The following is a 14,799-nucleotide window of genomic DNA, read 5'->3' on the forward strand; positions in this document are numbered from 1 at the left end:
GCAAATATAAAGTGCATGCAAGCTATATGGTCCTTCAGTTTCAGGATAGGTAGCATGATGGTATTGCACCAAGGAATGAAAAGGGGAAGAAGACTGTCAGCTGATATAAACGTGGATTTCAATATTGCAGGTTTAAAAATATTCTGAAAACTGCTGTTGCAAAAGGTTTGAGGAAAAAAATGCATTAAAAATGTTAGGACTCAAGGATGCACTCTGTGAAAAATGTGAACTGAATCAATGTGAACTAACTGTGTTTACAAGAAAAATCCACAGGGTAATTTTGTCATATGTATGACTTAAAACCTCAGTTGCTGTATAACTCCTATAATCTGCCATTTCCGAGCTCCACACCTTTACTTTTCCTCTGCAGTGTACTTCCTGTTTGTTCTGCTTATTTTTCCTTTATGTTATTTTACAAGATAAGAACAGAAGAAAAATGTGCACATGTATTTCATTAGACAGGTACGTAGAAGGGGACGACAAGGTCCAAAGTTGCAAACAAACTCTAGTACACTGTTGAACTTGCAAAGATGCATTTATTAGCAAAATTTCACTACTAGACCTTTGAGACAATTTTGTTTGTAAAATGTTTTTTACGTGCGCCACACTGTAGCTATGTATTTGTGAGGGCACCAAACATGCTGTGTTTTAGTGCTAATTTTAAAAGAGTGCAGGAGTGTAAGGGGGAGACAGAAGAGATTAGTTTAGTGTGTTTTTCAGCCCGTATCAGTGTGAGGACACGGCATGCACCACAGCCAGCTGAGCCGCCGGGCGTCCCAGGAGCTGCCCTGGAAAGATAAGGAGTCGTGATATGCACACACAAACACACCGAAAGACTCAGGGAGTGCATGTGTGCACACACACAATCTCACAGACACACACACACACACACACACACAGGTTGCATCCAACACCTCCTCTTCATCGTAAGAGCTGTCCTGTTTTGACTGGAGCTCATTTACCACAGCCTCAGGCTATCAACACCACCACCACCCCAAACCCCCCACTCAGCGCTCCTTATCAGCTCCACACTTTTCCTCTTCTTCTTTCCTTTCCCCTCGCACCCAGCCTTTCTCTGTTTACCTCTCTGTCTGTCTTTTAGCCTTTAACAGTCCCCTTCCTCATGCAAACACACTTTTTGTCCTCTACAAGAGAAATCTTGCCATGCTCTTTAGCAGTAATGAAATGCATTTTCCTTTCTCTAATTCAATCACAAAATGCTGTGTGCCAAAACGGTTTATGAATACATTACTTCATTGCCAAGACAGGATGAAAGAGGGAATAGACAGCCATGACAGCCTTTAGCTTTTTGAAAATACACTAGCTCTTTTTAACACATTCCATACCAGACTGAGAGGGTCTTTAAACAAAATAGTATAAGATTAGGATGTGCAAACACACAAAACTTTCATTTGCACTTTACCTTCTATTTAAAATTGACAACAAAAGCCAGAATTGTTATACTTGATTAACAGTTGATCACATTGCAATTGTCGTTTATGCATTGCATTATTATGCACGCTCAAATATTTTCAAATGTAATATGTATCTGACATCTTGAACATGTGTTGTCTAACCATCAACCTTGAAAAAAACCCTTCGTTTTTTAGCCTTTTTTCAGTTTGTTTTTGCTTTTTCCAACGTTTTAAATTGTTAAATTTTTCTTCTACACATTTTCAGCGCTTATTTCTACGTCCCATATTTTCTGATATAAAACAAAAATTTAAAACTGGTCAATGTGACCCGAAGTCAACACAAGGGTTTAAATGCACTAGTAGAAATTGTATAATTATAATCTTTCAAAATATTCTTTTGTTTGCAAAATAATTAAAACATCCTTGGTTAACTTGGTGCAGTCTGTGTTGCTTCCAGCCCATTCATTCTCAAGGTCCGAGTGTATTAGCAATTAAATGAACTAGTTTGCACGGCATGCCATCCAACCTTGTCTGAATGTATAATAGTTTAGAGCTGTTTGCCACAGCCACATTTGAAGGTGGGATGAAAAGCCCTACCATCATATAAAGGGCGAAAATTATAATTGTTCAAATGGAAATAACGGCACATACTTTCTGACCGTCTTTTCTCAAAAGCAAGGCAAGGCAATTTTATTTATATAGCACATTTCAGCACAAGGCAACTCAAAGTGCTTTACACAAATCATCAATCATTAAAGAATAAATAGCAAAATAGGGAGTAAAATAAGAATAAAAATAGTAATAGGAGTTTATAGTGTGCACACTTGCAGTGGTTCCAGCCAGTAGAGGGCGCACATAGAGTAAAGTAACTAAAAATAAAAGACTAAAACAGCACCCTTCAACAGATGGGAGCCCTATTTGAACTCCAATGTTGGCAAATGCCTGTAGCATCCTTGATCATGTTTTCCTGCCAGCTCAACTACTCCTTCCCTTTTTGCTTGCAGAGGGTTTGAGCTCAGGAACATGTATGGCCAGTCATTCTCCCTGCATTATTTCATTGCATTGTTTCTTCATACGCTCTCTCCTCCATCGTACACCTCCATGCTTTGCTGCTGTAATGACTCAATTTCCCTCTGGCATGGCTGGCCCTCAGGAATCAATACAGTTAATCTTGTGTTGCTTTACCTTTTCTTGCCCTGGATCCCAGCCTCATTAAGACATGCTGGAATGTTTGCCATATGGAGGGCAGAATAAATGTTGGCCCATGGCCAAGAAACGTGTCTGAACCTTAGTTCTGGTGGCAGCAGTGGTAATATGTTTAAAAACATCTCGATCTCAGACTCATACGGAGTGCATTTCTCTTTTGTGTGCCTGACTGAAGGAGCTTTAATATCCCTGGGATTATGGGTTTGTGGAAGCCACAGGGTTTTTAGTCCATCTGTCTGACAACTGTTTCATATTACAAAACTTTACTTTTTCTCTGTTAATTAGTCGCTGCTAGCAATAGAGGATAAGGCCAAGGGATTCACCCTGAGATCATTTAAGGTCTGTCTGAGAATGGTCTGTATCTTTTGTGATTAACTCTACCTCTGCTTTACTAGCAATCTGACAGGTAGCAGCAGCTTATTTAGTGTGCCAATCCAAAAGAGTAAAGTCAGTTTAGAATACATTGAACACTATGCTTGTGCAATGTCAGTAAAATTTAGATCACAGATACAAGGAGATCAGTAGGAACAGAGTGTCTCAATTTACTCGTGACACACTATGGAGTTCAGCTCCAAGAGGGGTTTAGGCAGTTTAGGAACCTAGTAATGATGTCATTGAAATTAATTACGTGTGTCATAGAGTTAACTTAAAAATAATTATGTCAACGTTTTCCCATTTGTATAAAATGCTGGCTTTAAGTACATACTACTCACTTTACTACATAGGTCCAAGACTTTGAGGTATGTCTATAGATCTTCAATAGACAAGCTAACAATGTGCCAAAATGTATCAAGGCAGTATGACTTAAAGATGAGGAGCCATATTTACTTTTAATAAATTTTTTATCACATCATTACTTGTAAGATTTTATAAAGGCTTACAGCAGCAAGAACATTTGCTCATGTTTCTTTCCAGTATGATCACTGTCTTTTTACCATTATACTGTTTGACCTTGTTTCTTTTTTGGCTGCTCCTTGCCATCACAGCAATAAGTCAAGGAGGCTAATTAACCTCCCACATGCGCAGACAGAAGCACAACCGCACATGCACACACACGCATGAGTCAACCCATCAGCATGATTGCTGTCTTTTGGGTGCTAATTTTGGGCAGCGCTTCTCTCGAGGTCAACCGAACCTTGCCCTGCTGTCTTGGTGCTGAGTCAAGCAGGCTAATCTCCCACCTCCAGCCTCCGAAGCAGAATCAACACTGGCTGCCTCCTTCATTTGCCTTGTTAGCTAACTGACAGGGGGCTGTCAGGCCTGCAACTTAAAGGCCTTAATGAGCAGAGGGCCTTGTTAGCGCTGTGAGGATGGCGAGAGACAAATGAGCTTGTTAAGTCCAGGCTATGCATATTCTTAATAAGCCTTTTGTAGTGTGTTTGATAGCACAATCCTTCTCTGCATGAGAGAGAGGGAGAGAGTGTATGTGTGTGTGTGTGCGTGTGTGTGTGTGTGTGTGTGTGTGTGTGTGTGTTTGTGTGTGTGTGTGTGTGTGTGTGTGTGTGTGTGTGTGTGTGTGTGTGTGTGTGTGTGTGTGTGTGTGTGTGTGTGTGTGTGACATTAAAAACTCATGAATAATACCCCGCAGGTCGGTGTGTTTGTATTTACTGTAGGTAGTCCTTAGGGCAGACACTTATTACCCGTTTGATGTCTTTTGTGCGTGTGTGTGTGTGTGTGTGTGTGTTTATGTATGATTGATACAAATTGAATGTTGTCAGCAATTTACTGGACTGTGCAAGCATCAATCAGGAGTAGCACGTTCATTGGCTAATGTTTTTTTTTTTTTTAACTCATGCTTTATTACAGAGTCCACTACTATGCACAACCTTCTCATTCCTCTACTGCCTATCATTGACATTACACTGTGAAATATAGTAGTATTGCAGACACTTGTGCATACATCAAAAAGGCAAAATCACATTAACTTTTCATACTCATTGCTAGTCTAGTCACTTTTTCTTTACTCCAAATGTGCATTACCTGACTTAGATCGAGCATAACCTTTACCTCCCTACTGTAATTAATCTAAACCAAAGCATAAATTCAGTCTAACAAAAGTGTTGTCCCAATTCCAGCTGTGCCTCACATGAAATTCACATTTCAAGATTGAATGAAGAATTGAATCTGTCAGAACAGGTCTATAAGGCTGTCCTATTAAAAAAGAAAACTCCTACAGACACCGCTGAAAATGTGGCTTTCTGAAGATTTCGTTTACAACTGTGCATTTGCCACAATGTTGTTCGTGCAATAGCTGCACATTTCAAGAGTACATAAAATCCATTTGTACTGTGTCCATGTTTCACAGAGTGAGACAGATGTTTTCTTATCAGACATTTATTGCCATATTTATGCTGTGAAATGTTTGTCAAAGCTGCAGATTATGTGTGTGAAATGCGTTCAAAATATTTTTATAATTCATATTGTCATCTGTCAACACTGTATTAAAAGTTTCACTGCGAAACATAGAAATGTGTTGTGTTGCAGCACCATTCTGCATTAAAGGATTACATTTCCATAGTCAGGATAGTAAATGGACAGGTCTTTGACCCTTCCATGAAATCAAATACGTATTTCATTTCACCTGTTTAAGAAGTTACATAAGGGCTTGCTGAAAGAACATGTTATATTACATTACATGTCATTTAGCTTACAATTGCTATATATGTCAGAGGTCACACGCCTCTGGAGCAACTAGGGGTTAAGTGTCTTGCTTGCTCAGGGACACATTGGTTGATGTATCGCAGTGGGAATCGAAGGTCTTCCACACCAAAGGCATGTGTCATATCCACTGCGCCATTACCACCCTGTATATATGTCTCTAATAACAAAGGACACGTATTACTAAATTTCAAAATAAAGCATTTTGTTCATACTACCTCATCTTACAGTGTCGCGGTCAAGGAGTTGCTCTAGGCGTCTAATATTGACGTGGATGGGTGTATCTACCTCATCAATAGATAATAACGGCCTACTGAGCCAACTAGGAGGTAGGGTAGGGCCATGCCGCCTCATATCCTGATAACACTGATTCAATGGGCTGATAACATTTGAAGCGGGTGGTATTGTCATGACCGAAAGAACAAGATCCAGGATACAAGCGGCCAAAATGGGTTTCCTCAGGAGAGTGGCTGGCGTCTCCCTTAGAGATAGGGTGAGAAGCTCAGTCATCCATGAGGATCTCGGAGTAGAGCCGCTGCTCCTTTGCGTTGAAAGGAGCCAGTTGAGGTGGTTCGGGCATCTGGTAAGGATGCCCCCTGGGCGCCTCCCTAGGGAGGTGTTCCAGGCACGTCCAGCTGGAAGGAGGCCTCGGGGAAGACCCAGGACTAGGTGGAGGGATTATATCTCCAACCTGGCCTGGGAACGCTTCGGGATCCCCCAGTCAGACCTAGCTATTGTGGCTCAGGAAAGGGAAGTTTGGGGTCCACTGCTGGAGCTGCTCCCCCCGCGACCCGACACCGGATAAGTGGACGAAGATGGATGGATGGATGGATGGTATTGTCATGACTTGGTATATTTAAAAGGCCTCTGACTCCTTCAAACTTGGCATGCTTTATGTTAGGGGGCTCTGGGTGTCTGGAGGGGACAAAAACCTTATAGATGTTCCTGACTCCCATGGTTAATAGTCTGGACCAATTACACACAACATTGTTTTGCCTCCTCCCTGGTTGCGTGATTATACATGATTCTGTATGACGTGGGATACACTGTATAAGGCTGAGCAAATGTGATGTTACTTTACTTTTTTGATATCTGTGTCTATGCACACATGCTGTGCCAAGAGCTACTCTGATCAGATTTGTATTGTAATAAACACATATTCAAGTAAGGACAACTGTGGCTCATAGTTATTGTTTTATTCAGGGAAGTAAGTGAAGCTTGACCTGAAGTACACATTTTCCACATCAATCAGATTCCTTATAGTTTGATCATTTGTTTTTCACATGTGTACCTTCAGGGCATGTCTATCAAGTAAATGCAGATACACACACACAATTGAGCAGCAAAGCACACACATATAGTACCGGCAAGGGTCACGGAGCAGAAAGAGCTTTCCTGTAACATAGCCAGCTGAGCGTGAGTTACATTATAACATTTTATAAAAAACAATATGAAAAAAACTAACCCACTTCCAACCTATTGTGTATGCCGACAGGCATATGCATTCCATTATCTGTAAATAACATACACACACTCATAAAATAATTCGAGTTGTTTCAAGTTAGGTTTTATCAACATCTTTCCCCTCCAGCTATTGGCCTCTCTCTCCCTTATTTCCTTCCTTAGGGCATGATCCACTACGAGCAACATGGTCAATAAGTCACCAGAAGTCCATTTATTTCCTTTAAAAGTGAGCAACTGGGGGAAATTGTCTGATCTTCGTACGATTGACATGTTTTTTTTGAGAAAATGGTGCCAACAACCAATGGCGAATCAAACTCCCAGATTCCCACCCTTTTTTGGTCTGGTCTGACTTTATTTTGTGAGAAAATAGCTGTCTGACAAGTGGTAAACAAATGAATAGTTGATGCCAGGCTTTGTACGCTTCCCAGTTCTTGAAAACCTTTATTTAAATTGCTGTAAACAAGTTTGGGGTTAAAGTAAATTGATTGAGTTTTCATTTATTTTTAGTGAATGCCTCCAGACGTCTGTGTTAACTAATAATAATGATAAGAGGAAACAACAAAATACACATGCCTGACTGATGACATTTTTATCTGCACAAGACTACTAATTTATTAGTGACTAATTTATTTTTTAGTCCTGTTTTGGTTTTAATGACGATTAAAACCTGATTCTGAAAACCTAATGTGCCCTTTTCTGTTCATTATTTTACTATTATCTCAAGGACATACACATACAGATAAAAAAAATATGTACATTCTAGGCCTTGTGATAGTGTGGGACATCACCCTCATTAACATGTTCGGCATCATTTGGGGGAGATGGTGATAAATCATATTGTAAGCAAAGCCAGTAATGGGCTCCCTATGGTAATTATGGAGTGGACCTTTGAAGCAAATAATCATATAAATTCCTCACATTCTGGAGGGATAATGCTAGAAAACAATCTGTTCCCTCCCTTCCATCTCAAATGTGAGCAAATTGTTTAATTTGCCTTGCTGAACAGACACCAAGCTTCTCCCCAGCAACACAATGAGATTCAAATCAGTGTCTTCATTTCTTTTGAACTTTATCAGATGAGACTTAAATTAGTTTCTTCAATTTGACAGCTTACAGCTTCAAAAGCTAGCAACAGGCAAATGTTTAGACGGTTGCTTGCTTTTACTAAAGACCAAAGCCTTTGTTTGAACACATATGCTCTGCTAAAGTGTCCTTGAGCAAGACAAAGTCCCCACCAGCTCCACACAGGCTTCTGAGGTGCTGCCTGGTGTTGAAGTGCAACCACAGCTATTGTGTTATGGCTTATGTAAAGAACTAACTTTCTTTCAATTCCACAAATTGTTACACCAAAAGCAACCATCCACATGAATAGGATAATCATGAATACATTCAAATAGACATTAAAGGACAAATCTGGCGCAAAATGAACCTAGGGGTTAATAACACATGTACCGAGTCGACCGTTCTCTGGGATATGTTTTCATGCTAATCGAATGTGACCAGTTTTATCGCAAACCGCTAATTACCTTATAACGCTAGTTGTAAAAGTAAAAAGAAAACGCTATTTCTATATCACTAACAAGGCTCAAAATAGCACCGCACTTCCACGGTAGCATAATGAGGGTCCCTACATTACATTGCATTGAGAACATAAGTGTAGAGACAGTTTATTAAAAAGATAGTTTAGAAAGACCGTACCTTTCACATATACAGGCGGGTGCCATCTTGGGAAAACAGTCACGACTAGTGGAAAGACAAACGTCATGCAACGTGAGCTGAACTGAATGCACATTGCACGGCGTTCGTCCTTTGACTGGTCATTAACCCCTAGGTTTCTTTTGCACCGGATTTGTCCTTTAAGGCAGCAATTAGTCTGTCTGTTTATGTATTAATTTAAACTTTTGTAGTATGTTCAGAGAGGAACAAATGCAAAGAAAGTCAGGCTACATACTAAGAGATGTTTTATTTTTGCACACTATTGTCCCACAATACTGGTACTGACAGCTGAAAAACGAAATTGCAATGGTAAAATTGCAAATGTCAAACGCAGGAATTTCACCCAGGAAACCAGGGTCCGAGTCCCTTTTAAAAATAAAAGTAAGCAGTGTTTTTTTCTAATGGAACTACGTCACGTTCCACTTCACGAGCGTAACTGCATGTTAGGTAATCTAACAAAACTTTTTTTCTAAACTTAACTATGTAGTTTTGGTGCTTAAATGTAACCAAACTGTGACCGTTTTATAATGTTAACAACGTGTTTAAAAGCGTGACCGTTACGCTCTGTCTTTTAGATATGAGGACCAAAAACTCCCCTGGGTCATATTAGATGGTAGGAATAAACAAGTAAACGTAGGAACAATCATCTTGTTTGAAAAAACTTGGCGTTTTATTTGGAAAACTATGCTTTTATTTGTAAAGATTAATTGGCAGTTGCATTATATAGTCGCACTTTAACGTATTTTCCTGTTTTGTTGTATAATAATTGCAACCAACAGTAGCCTGGATCGTTGGTCTGATTGGTTGGACTATCCAATGCACCCAGAGGCATTTCAGCGGCGTCCATTGTTGACGCCCCTGGAAATGAACTGTCAATGAACCTTTCCCAGACCCTTCTCAGTTACAACTGAGAAGGGTCTGGTGTCAACCAGGCTAGCTGATCAGAGCATCTTAATGTCTCTCTCCATGGTGCTGAAAAAGTTGAATTAGGCTGCTGAACTCCAAGTCAGCCATGTTGTAGATTGTTATTGATATAGTATTAAGTATGAGTTACATTGGGATTTGTAAAGAGTGGGAGGCCTGGTGGTTCATGGAGGTTTTAGAACATAAGATGTAAATGATAAATCTTATTGTTAGAATTAATAAATCAGGGTTGACTATGGGTCTATTCTGTGCCCCGTTTTGTTTTAGTGACAGATGATGATGTCTGCTTCATAATGTTCAATTTACATGTTCTTTTGTTGAAGTTGCCTTGCCTTTTCACTGATGAATTGTTTTCAGTGCCGTAGCTGCACACCACTTCAGTGGAGGTCTTACGGTTTTGAGTGGCTTGTGGTGCGTCTGGACTCTGTGGCTAGATCTAATGATATGAGATGTACCTTGTTGTCCCTGTTGATTTGGCAGTGTCCGTCCTGGTCTTAAGTCAGTGTGGGATTCTCATTTTTCACTTCCATGTGCTGTCAAAGGGTCTTATTTTACAGTGGAGCCAAGTTACAATCAAGAAAGTAATTAGAGTTAAACAAACACATTAGAGAGGTTAAAAAGTAACATCAATGACAGTAGTAAACAAAATAATTAAGTGCAATTAAGAGTCATGAAACAGTAGTAATGACACGGTACTTAAACAGTTTAACTTGACAATTAGACACAATTACACTCAAAACACTGACATTTGTAAACAGGTGTTTGAAATGCAGCAGCATTGGATGTAATGAATATTTTGAAGTTCATTCCAGGAGTTTGGAGTAAAAGATAGAGAAAATGGTGTCTGACTGGACATAAGGTACATAAAGTAAAAGTTATTGTGCTTATTGTAACAAAAAAGTAAGGAATGAAGCCAACTTATAAATAATAGATGTCTAAATAAACGGCAGACGATTGAACAATAGTTTGATTTAATTGGATTACTGCTACTACACAAGCCAAGATCATAGCGTATAAAACTATATCAGTTACCACTGCTTAAACACTTAACATCTCAAACTGCACTTACCCTCGTCTCTGTGGTAATTCACACCCTGTTTAATGAATAAGTTATATATCAAATGAAATAATTTATAATGAGACTCCATTAACATTTTCATGGTTAATTGATAAAGCAATTAGCCATCTGTTGATGATCTCTTCACACATACTGACTTGTGTAATCTATACACACACACAGACAAAGATCAGAGGATACACACTTGCAGCTGTCACTGTAAGACAAGGTTTATTTTACACTGAGATGGCGTTTGTGTGTGTGTGTGTGTGTGCGTGCGTGTGCATGTGTGTGTGTGTGTGTGTTACAAAATGACATCACCATGTGTTTCATTTTTGACCCAGCAAGTCATGAGCTTGTGTGTGTGTGTGTGTGTGTGTGTGTGTGTGTGTGTGTGTGTGTGTGTGTCAGGTAGTGCCATCTGTTCTTCCAGTTTTAGGCCACGGCATGTTTTAACAAAGATGATCTTGAATCAACAGAGCAGTACACCCACCTGTGACCGAGCCATCTGACTACAGTATTAAACACTGACAACAATAAATGTCATTGAATTGATCCCGCCTGCATCATCATGTGTTGCTATGTTTCTTAATCAGCCTTTATTAAAAGTCATTCTATTTTATCCGGGACTTTATAGAGTCTTTTGGGGAGTGTAAGAGGAACAATTAACATTATGAGTTGCATTTAACACTGTCAACAGTAAATGTAAAATCATATGGAGTACAAGCTGCAATTATGAGTCACATTTAAATCCACACTGAGTTCAAATCGGAGTCATGATTGCACAAGGGTACCTACTTTGAAGTTGCTCTTCCCATCAAGTAATTTCTTTTCATCCAGACGTCAACATAGCATGCATACTGCCTTACAGAAAATGTTTCACATTTATAGTCAGTATTCAAAGTCAAGCTTGTGTGTTGCCCAGTACAAGTACATTGACACTAAGCAGCTCAGGAAGTTAGTGGTCATTCACGTTGCATGCCAAGATTTTCCCAACCAGTTAGTCCACTGACGTAAAGGTGTGACCTGAAAATCCACATGGGTGCTTTTCAAACCCCCAGGCTGCCACTGACCCAAGACTTAATTTCATCTGCATATGAACTATCATGAATCTGCATAATGACATGAAAACACTATCCAAACGTTTAACTTTTTGTCATTCCAAAAAAGTTTTTAAAAGATTATTCCTGTTTATTTAAAATTTTACGAAATAAAAATCTAATTAGAGAACAATAATACAATAATACAGATACAATTTTGATTTTATATTACTATTTACTATTACTATTGTTTGTTATTGTTTTTATTGTATTATTTTTTACATAATAATTCAAAATAAAGCATTCATTCATTCAAATAGATGCATTGCAATCACCACCAGCAGATTATCCTGAGAAATCAATACATATTTGATGGATTGGAACAAAATGTGGTACAGACATTCATGGTTTCCAGACAATGAATCCTTATGTCATCATCCCATGACTTTTCCTCTAGCGCCAGGTTGACATTTGCAATTGTTTTGTGAAATAATTTGACTATTTGATAGACAAATTAGGTCAAAACATGTATTTGTTAAATACTTTGGAACAAATGCCTGTAAAAATAATGACATTCCCCTCATCCTCAGCCTTTCTGTACTAATTGGCAAATGCTAGCATGCTATTGGATGTTGGATATTAGTGTTGGGAACTACACAATAATCCACTATGCTGAGTATAAAACACTTTAAACCCGTACTGCCCATTTCCAGAACCTGCAAAAACAAGTGGCTCTGTCAGGCTCAGTTTATTTTTCTTTAGTAAAATCTTACATCACTTCAGAACTTAGAATTGCATCCCACTTAGTGGTAAACTGAGCGAGGCACAGATGCTCTGCAATCCTGAATATTTTAACGAAAACTGCCATCCACAGGCCACTTTCACCAGAACTCAGCTGCCACCACAGCACCCCTCAACACGAGTACCAAGAAATTGCAAAAGCACTTGTTACAGAAAAGGTGTTTTTTCTTCTAGCTTGAAGGAAATTCAAGCTTATTCGCATGGCATTCCCATGGAATTTGGAGAAATGTAGGTGCAATCAATAAAAGACCTTCAACCTCTATTTCTTTTTAGACCAATTTATAAAGTCTCATCTGACAGGACATGTCTCTAAGAAAACTTTTGAATTACTTATAATTACTTTTTTAGTTCCTGCCACTTTCAGCAGCAAGAAACAATGGCTGGCTGATTAATGGCCGGCTAGTGAAAATAAAGATGTTCTAATCCATCTTTAATGATAATTTGGACATTTTCTTATTAATTTTCCATAAGGTTTCCTTGGAGTGACCCTGAATCTAAAGTCTTGCCATGCATTTGCTCCCACTTGCAACTTATTTTCCGCTCTTCCTTTACTCTTTCTCCTTTCCTCCCCTGTCCCCACTCCCCAACTTTCTCAGCTCCTCCATCATTTTTTCACATCTCAATCAACACCTTTTTTTTCATTCTTTAATTGTCATACTCTTTCTTTACTATTTGTTATGCTGTCATTTTTGTCTTTGCCTCCAGTTTTCTTTTCTTTTTCATCTGTGCTTCCATATTCCTGGTTTCATCCAGCACGTCCTCTCTTCTGCTCTCTAGGCAGCCAATTAATCTTGCCTTGTGCTAATTCCTCATTTAGTGGCAGCTCAGCAGGAGGATCCATAAGGATTTAATGTGTTTATTAAAAGTTTGACTGCTGGTCGATGGAGACTTCTCTTCTCCCAGCGGCCTACTCTCTGTCTCTGCCAGAAGGACAATGCACAGCATGCATGCTTGTGTGTGTGGATTCCTCAGGGCTGCTGTTTAGTAATTGATTTTCAATATCTGTGACATTGTTGGGTGGCTGAAATGAAGCAGACAGTGATGAAACATTTTAGCAGTTGCTGTTTGACAGGGGGCGCACAATTTTTTTTTCTTCAGATTAGAGAATTCCTGTTTGACAGTTTTTCTCAGTTGTTTACACACACTTTCTTTATGCATACGTCATGTTCTCAGAACTGTACACACAACTCCCAAAACACACACACACATGTACACACGCAAACACACATACACACACACACACACACACATACACACACACACACACACACACACACACACAAAAAAAATGTGTACTCAACTTGCTCTTACCAATACCAATATTCTACATACAGAACAAGAAAAGAAAAAAAAAAGAAGCAGATATTAGGGTTCATCCAGTCTTCTGTTTTGGCCTGGCTATAGCACATCATCAACATCACAGGCAATGTTCTCCCTTTCTAAGCAGCAAGCAGAGGAACACCTAACATGGCGAATCCAGCCCTGAAAAGCTTCTACACTGCACTGACCACTGATTTTAAATGGACAATTACTCACCCTTCCCTTCGGCAAATAAACAATATCTCCACATGTGTCTTCCATAGCTTACAGAAGAGGTCCATGTGTCTGGGGATTGCAGTTATTGACCTTCCATCTCCAGGCAGAAAGAAACTCCTCATCGGATTGAGAAATGGACAATATGGTGGGAGATAAACTACTGTAAAGCATGGGTTGGTCAATGAACCAGTTGCAGGCTAGAGCAGCCCAATGGAACTTACGTTGTCCCAGATGACAACATAAGTTCTGGGCCATCTATCTGGTCTGGTGGAATGAGCATATTGTGTAGTGTGTCCAGAATGTTGAGGAGATTGGAAGTATTGTAGCGGCCAATAGTGGCATGGTGATGGATATGACCAGACTGGTTAATGGCTGCTCACAAAATGATTTTCCCTCTTCACTGGCCAGGGACTTCAACAATGGCACGCTGGCCGATGACATTCCTTCCCCTTCCCCTTCTTTTTGCAATTACAGAAGAATGCACCTCTGCAGCTGCATCTAGCTCAAGAACTTTCTGAAACAGGGAACATGACAACATCAGAAATAGACCTAGAGCGGTCAATATTTTGAAGTACAAAACATTGGATTACAATTCTGTAATATGTCTATACACTGTTAATAGTATGCATCAATTGGGAATGTATAGGACTTTCACCTAGTCATAGCACAAGTATTTGACTCTTTCTGTGTTCCTTCCAAATGGCGCCCTATAGACCTGTTTGTTGACCATGGTTGACCAGATGTATGTATTGTAGGGGTGTCCCCGACTAAGGATTTACACACTTGAATCAGAATTGTCGAATCTTTCTATAGTCGACTGATAATCGAATCATCTATGTGTGTGTGTGAATGGGTTGGGAGGGGCACGACACTAGTCAGCAGGAGGGTAAAACAATTTTATGGACCCGTATTTTGCATCCACCGCATGCATAACCGTCTCTCTTTTGGGAACTGTGTATCCTGGCTCAAGTGTGCGCATTAA

This window comes from Perca fluviatilis, chromosome 17 (assembly GCF_010015445.1).
Source record: "Perca fluviatilis chromosome 17, GENO_Pfluv_1.0, whole genome shotgun sequence".
In the NCBI taxonomy this organism is placed as follows: domain Eukaryota; kingdom Metazoa; phylum Chordata; class Actinopteri; order Perciformes; family Percidae; genus Perca; species Perca fluviatilis.